Source organism: Fundulus heteroclitus, chromosome 4 (assembly GCF_011125445.2).
Source record: "Fundulus heteroclitus isolate FHET01 chromosome 4, MU-UCD_Fhet_4.1, whole genome shotgun sequence".
Lineage (NCBI taxonomy): Eukaryota > Metazoa > Chordata > Actinopteri > Cyprinodontiformes > Fundulidae > Fundulus > Fundulus heteroclitus.
The window spans coordinates 27,776,483-27,783,733 of NC_046364.1; positions in this window are offsets into that span (position 1 = coordinate 27,776,483).

The following is a 7,251-nucleotide window of genomic DNA, read 5'->3' on the forward strand; positions in this document are numbered from 1 at the left end:
TGTGTTGGGGTGGTGTGATAAACAACAAATAAGTGGTGCACGTCTGTGCAAAATTGACAGTCAACCTGTTGCCACTGTTAGATATCCACTATTGTGTTACATCTTCACAGAAACGCGCGGAGTGACCACCGTGTCCGAATTTCTTCGTGAGCGCAGAGTTCCAGAAGAAGTCATCAACCGTTTGGAAGAGGAAAAGGTAACAGATGAGAGATCCTTATATGAATTGGAGTGATAATGGTCTAGGTTTATGAGTGGTGATTTATAAAAGATAATAGCACATGAATAAAACATTTATTCCAGCAGGATAACCACAACACTTTAGGGCCTATATGGCCAGTATGTAGGATAAAGAGCCATTTTTGTCCTAGTTTAGAGAGGATGTTTTATACTTTATCTAAAATTACTCGTATTTTCATTTTCCTGTAGCAATTTCTAATCATAATTTGCTAATGAATGTGCTTTATTTAGAATTAAACAGACTTGATGGGGTGCAAACGTAGATTACCAAAATGTGATTAAGTTAGTATACTGTAATAATAACTATGGGCTCAGAAAAGTGTTAGCAGAGAAGCATTATTTATAAATTTAACAAAAGTTGTACATTTAGTGCACTTGATTTAAAATTGCAGGGAAATTGGCTGCTTTTTCTTTAGTCCAAATTGTTGAGATCATTATTCATTTGAGTACATAGCATTAAAATAGAAACTGAAAATGTCCGCTGACGTATATAAAAAAACTCCATCCAAAAATGTCAGTCAGGCCTCGCAATGGCTTCTTCTTTTACTCTTCCTTCAGCTTCTTCATCTCTGTCTCAGTCTCCTCCTATCTCCTGCTTTCTGTGTCAGATGTTTAAGTATTCCTCTGCATCCTTTAGAGATAATGGTACATGAACATTTTGTAGCTTTCGGAGCAAGGGTGTCAGAATTGGTGACGCAGCACCGTGCTGTTGAAAAAACAGCTGATAGCCGGCCCTTAGCCAGTCGAGGAGTATCAACCATCTTCTAGTCTGATTTATTAATTTGTCCCAGGCCAATTAATAACTACAATTCCTTTGAATATTTAACCCTCAGTTTCCCTCATCCAAACTGCTAAGCAATAAAACCTCCTCTATTTGTTGTTTTGTATAATCCACCAGGCTCTTACTCGCAATTTTTGGATCAGTTCTCAGACCTCTTATGTGATTTGGTGTTAAACACTGACAAGGTTATTGTAGTGGGGGAATTTAACATTCATGTTGACACTGAATGTGATAACCTTAGTGTAGCCTTTAAAACTTTCCTAGATTCAATTGGTTTTGCGCAGAATGTGCATAAACCGATGCACTCTTGCCTTCATACTTTGGACCATGTGCTGACATATGGCATTGATAGTGAAGAACAGTATTTCCTCACAACCCTGTCCTGTCTGACCATTTTTTGATAACCTTTGAGTTCAGTTTAAAAGAGTTCTTCAACCCTAAAAGAAGGTTTCATTATAGTAGATCTTTATCAGATAATGCTGTATCAAACTTTAAAGAGTCTGTCCCCCTTTTAATATCTTCAGTATCACAGAAATGCCCTGCAGATGGCAGCAATGTTGTTTCTTCCAATTCACAAATAGATGCCTTTGTTGATGGTGTTACTCCCTTGTTGCGTTTTTGCATTAGACCCTTGAAAAAGAAGCTGATTATACAGAGGAAGCTGGTTTAATTTCGAGCTACGTTCGAAATTTGTGTCTATACTTGCACAATATGAGTAAATTGGAGAGAAAATGGCGCTCTACACATCTATAGCAGGGATTCCCAAAGTTTGATGCAAGGGTGCACGAGCTGAAAACTGTAATGGCAGTGTGACAGTATTTTTCCCCCCACACCATAAAGACATATAAATAAACATATCCTTTGTCAAGATTAAATTTAAAAACTGTAAATTTAATCAATAATTTTTTTTAATTATAATGACCCGTATTAGGCTTTATTGCTAAATGCTGTTGCACACTTACTGTTTCTTTAAGTTAGGTTGTTTTGGAGTCATACTGGAAGAAATGTATGGCTTCCGGGGGGAGGAGCGATGGTTCAGGGGACTGGCGGAGTGAAAGCTGTCCCATTCTGTTCGTCCTAAAATAAAGTGTTAGCAGCAAAACCTCGGTCTGGTGCTTGGGTGTCGTAATGGCACGTTACAGTAATCACATGAAAATGTATTTATTTAAAACAAATCTTCTTCGCTTGATTTTAAGATGAAATATCTGCATTGTGCTGTATGCGCACATGGCTTGTGATCTCTGCTTAAATCATTCTGGCAAATATGCTCAATTGGCTGAAATCATGAAACTGTCAGGCAGGTGAGACATTTAAGGTCAAAGTTAGTCATTAAGAAGGAGAGGAAGAGAGTGAGAGAGAAATTGGAGGCAACAGAAGAGAGAATCGCAACGGATCCGGGAGAAGAAAACGAGCTAGAATCAGAAAATGTCTCTTTCTCTCTCCTGAATTTACGTTGTTTACATCAGCAGAGGGCCGAAAAGTTTTATTTAGAAGACTAAAATGAGTGACCATCTCTATGGATTGCGCAGCGTCTACAAAGCGCTGCTCATGGGGCCGTGATTGAACCAGTGACAAGCTCTGACGTGCATGTCACGCACACACCGCTGCCATTACCGCTCATGCTGGGGGGATTAGTGGTGATAGATGCAATTTCTTGATTATGCTCACGCACAGAGCTGTTTTACTTTTTATTGTGATTCAGACAGGCACAATTCAATTTACAGATGCAGTTTAAGCGCATATTCAGACAGAAACAGGTAAACCGGAGATGGGGCTACGGAGAGCTGAGGAGTGTTGCTATGGGCGTGTTTTCCTGCTGGGTGTAACCGCTGTAAAACAATAAGAAACTGTAAACAGTAACTTTTTATTCCTCTGATTAATACCATCTTTATGGAGCGCTCTGTTATTGTTACTCTGTGCTGCTCTACCAAAGTGTAGCTTGCTGACTCGCTCATCATCAGACACAAATCAAATCAAACTTTTTCATGTTTGTATTTTACGGCGTAAATTGTGAGTCAGACTCAGATTAAGAAGCTGGTACATGAAATAAATAGTCAGAACACACACAGGCAGATCATTAGAGTTTAGTCTGAGAATCCACCTGCTTCAGAGACGTTTCAGGTTGTGGAGGTTCGACCGATCTTTCTCTGGCTTCTGCTGTGGATGTTCTGTGTAACTTTATTGCAGTGTGAATAAGATATATATATATATATATATATATATATATATATATATATATATATATATATATATATATATATATATATATATATATATATATATGAGAGAGAATATCATTATGATGATATTCTCATGGCCTCAGATAATGGACTTGTGTCTATACTTGTCCTGTTAGATCTCAGTGCTGCATTTGATACAGTTGATCACAATATTCTCCTACAAAGACTTGAGCATACTGTAGGGATTAAGGGGAAAGCATTAGGCTGGTTTAAATCTTATCTGTCAGACAGATTCCAGTTTGTTCACGTTAATAATAAATCTTCCTCAAACTCTAGGGTCATCTGTGGAGTACCACAGGGTTCAGTCCTTGGACCAATTCTCTTTACTATATATATGCTTCCGATTGGCAAAATTATCAGACAGCATGGGATTAATTTCAACTGTTATGCTGATGACACTCAGCTATATTTATCCATAAATCCTGATGAATCCAATCAGTTACTTGGACTACAGTCATGTCTTGATGACATCAAAAGCTGGATGACTTTAAATGTCATGCTTTCAAACTCTGACATCAGGGTCTATTTCTCTCACTCTGCTGAGTTATCCATCAGTTCTCCAATCTACTTTGCTTGATTGTTATTTAATCTTTTGTCTTTTTGTTCTGTAATTTTTTTCTTCATAGTAGGTACACCTGGTCTGACGTTCTGTTAACTGTGACATTATCCAGGGAAGACAGATCACCCGCTACTACCATCTAATGTAGAACAGATTACTAGATCAATGTATGCTTCTGTGCTTTTTTGTCTCTCTTGTTGTGTCTCTACTCTGTCTTCTGTAACCCCAGTCGGTCGAGGCAGATGACCGTTCATACTGAGCCCGGTTCTGCCGGAGGTTTTTCCTTCCCGCTAATGGGTAGTTTTTCTTTCCACTGTCGTTTCATGCTTGCTCAGTATGAGGGATTGCTGCAAAGCCATGTACAATGCAGACGACTCTCCCTGTGGCTCTATGCTTCTCCAGGAGGGAATGCTGCTTGTCGGGACTTTGATGCAATCTACTGGGTTTCCTTAGAGAGGAAACTTTTTGACCAATCTGTATAATGTGATCCTATCTGTATAATCTGATTGAATTTGACTTTGTAAAGTGCCTTGAGATGACATGTATCCTGAATTAGCGCTATATAAATTAAATTGAATGGAATTCAAATTAACTACTGTAGTAGCCAGTTCGAGAGTTCTCTTGATAACTAAATTCATTGTTGATAACTACATTATTCCTGGAGCTGTTTCTCACTCGGTCAGTTTAGTCCCATAATTTTTTGCTATATATATTTAAGAATATTTTGAATGGGAACGTGTTTCTTCAATTAATTCTTTGCAATAATGTGTTGAGAAAATTCTATGCTATTCCATCTACAGTAAGATCTTTTGGCTAAACTGTACCAACTATACTGATTGATGTACATTTAGTTACTTTTTTCCTATAACTTGTATTTTATCCATAGACAAAGACAGTTCAGCTCAAAATTATTCTAACATCTGGCAAGTTTCAATTTAAAATCATAGTTTAATTTTAACAGGATGTTACTCTGTAAGTAATATTTATGTTTTGGAGTGCAATTTGATCCAAAATTTGGACACTGAATGTATGAAATAATGCTAAAGGGGACAATATGTGTAGCCTTATTAGAAATCAGTGCATGTTATCATAGAGAGAACTATATTAACTCTGTCGCATTCTTTCAACAGATCGACAAAGATGTCATTCCTCTTATGGAAGACGGGGACCTGGCCAAATATATTTCTTCTTATGGAGATCGCTTGGCACTGTTGAACTTTTGCAAAGCCCAAAAAACAATGAAGACACAAAAAATGGGTCTGTTTGAAAAACTCCAGGCAAAACTTCAGATGCGAAAGGAATCTGATGCAAACAAAACCACAGACAAAGACTCAGTCCCAAAAGCAACAGAAGAAGGGGTACTTCCAGTTCCTAAAAGGAGAAGAGGGAAAGCTAGTCACAGAACAATTGAAATTGGTTGGCTGCACTGTGAAAATGGACAGGTAAAACATATCAGGGCAAAATACGGAGGAGGCACAAGGGCAGTACTTATTGGAGTACAATGCGGCATTGATACTGTTCTACAAAAAGGCAAAGAATTATTTTTCCCAAATGGAATATCAACCAAAGGCCACGAATCACACTTTAACTTTGAAGTGTGGGATTACAAACAAAACCCTGTCCAAGACAACCTAACCATTGGTTTGATCTATGACACTCTTTGCATGTCCAGGCTACGCTTTTACATAGCTACCTTCCCCAAGAAGGATGTGGAGGACGATGGAACCCCGGATAATGCTGTCATAAAAGTCCTTGAAAATTCTGAGCAGATTAATGATGACGATCAGGATGTGTTGTTGTTGGACGATGTGTATGTCGTTCAAGTGAGAGAATGTGATGCTGGTCAGGAGAGGAACATTAACTTTCAGGAAGAAAATGATTCCCTACCACAAGAGCAAGATGATGGTTCCCTTCACAACATCACAGAAGTTTACTCAATGGACTACCCTTCATTAACACAACCTGATTACCATGGTGACACAAGTACTAACCTTATCTATGATGAATTCAATGCAGTGTTGGACTGCAACATCTGGATTATGGACATTGTGTAGCTCATACATACATTCAACAAAGGCTACTAAAAAGAGGTGGGTTTGATGATCGCTTAATAGCAAGATATTAGATCACTTGTTTATCCACATTTTATAAACAACTTTGTGTATTAACATTTATATGTACCCATTTTTTGCGATAGACAACATTTTCTTTCAGCCAAGGAAAAGATTTCAATATTGTTCATGTTACAAAAAATATTTACATAATTACTTGAAATTCCTCAAGGGGTACAGCTTCATGTTTTTCTTATAGTTATACATCCCTTTCTGTATAGCAAAATCAAGCAGCATGATTTATACATGGAGGTTTAGGCCATGTAAAGAAGGCTCCAGTTATGGAGGATTTATGTTTTTGGTGTATACACCCTATTTGATATTTAATTTGTATGCATTTTAAAAATGTTTAAAATCTTTATTTGTAAGTTCAACTGAACTGTTTATATTTAGTTTTTTTTTGCTCATATGCTCTGCTGAGTAGCACAAGTGCACCTTTATTTTCTCAGCACAATTGTTTAAAAATGTGCTTCATATTTTGTTACAAAGGGAATATGCAAGTTGTCATTCATATTCAATAAATGTTTGATTACACACAAGAACTATATAGTCTGACAGTGAATGATTTTAAAAAGTAACAAAAATAATACCAAATGCTAGAAAGGACACCTTTAGTTGAGAATCAAAAATCTGATTAAACTTCTAAATATATATTTCTTGAATATACAGATATAGTGTCAATGTGAATTATCTGGTGTTTTCCCAATTTTTGCTCCAACAACCTGAAGCTTCATGTAATGTCAAACAAACTTGTCTTTATTTAGATCTTTTTATTTTGCTTTGGACTTTTCTTATCAGCCTGTCACCTCTCAGCCACCAGCCACTATCCAATCAGCTCAGTCAACATCAAATAGCCCAAATCAACTCCACCCGCTGACAGTAATTACTGTCAGCCGTGCTCACCTGTTCACCTGCCTTCATTTACATGCCTCAGCCAACTCATCCATGCCAGAACCTCTCTACTCATTTCATCTCATCTTCTCTTGTTTGATGTGCTTCAACTCTACCAGATCCTGTGTGCTCAAACAGCTGGACTGTTCTGTCGCTTCTCTAAAGAAAGTCACTTGTGTCTGCATGCTGCAGTTCTGCCTGTTTCCCCGTGAGTTCAAGCCACCCGCACTGCACGTTCTGGTGGTTCCCGGGTCCACATTGCCTGTTCTGCTCTGTCACTGCCTGCATCCTCTGGTCTCCTGCTCATCCCTGCCATGGCCATCAGCCATTGTACAGTCTGTCAAGTCTGGTCCCCATCCTCAATAAATATTTTAAATTGTAACACTGTACGGCTAAATATCAGGTTCACCAGCATTATTCATTACTGTACAT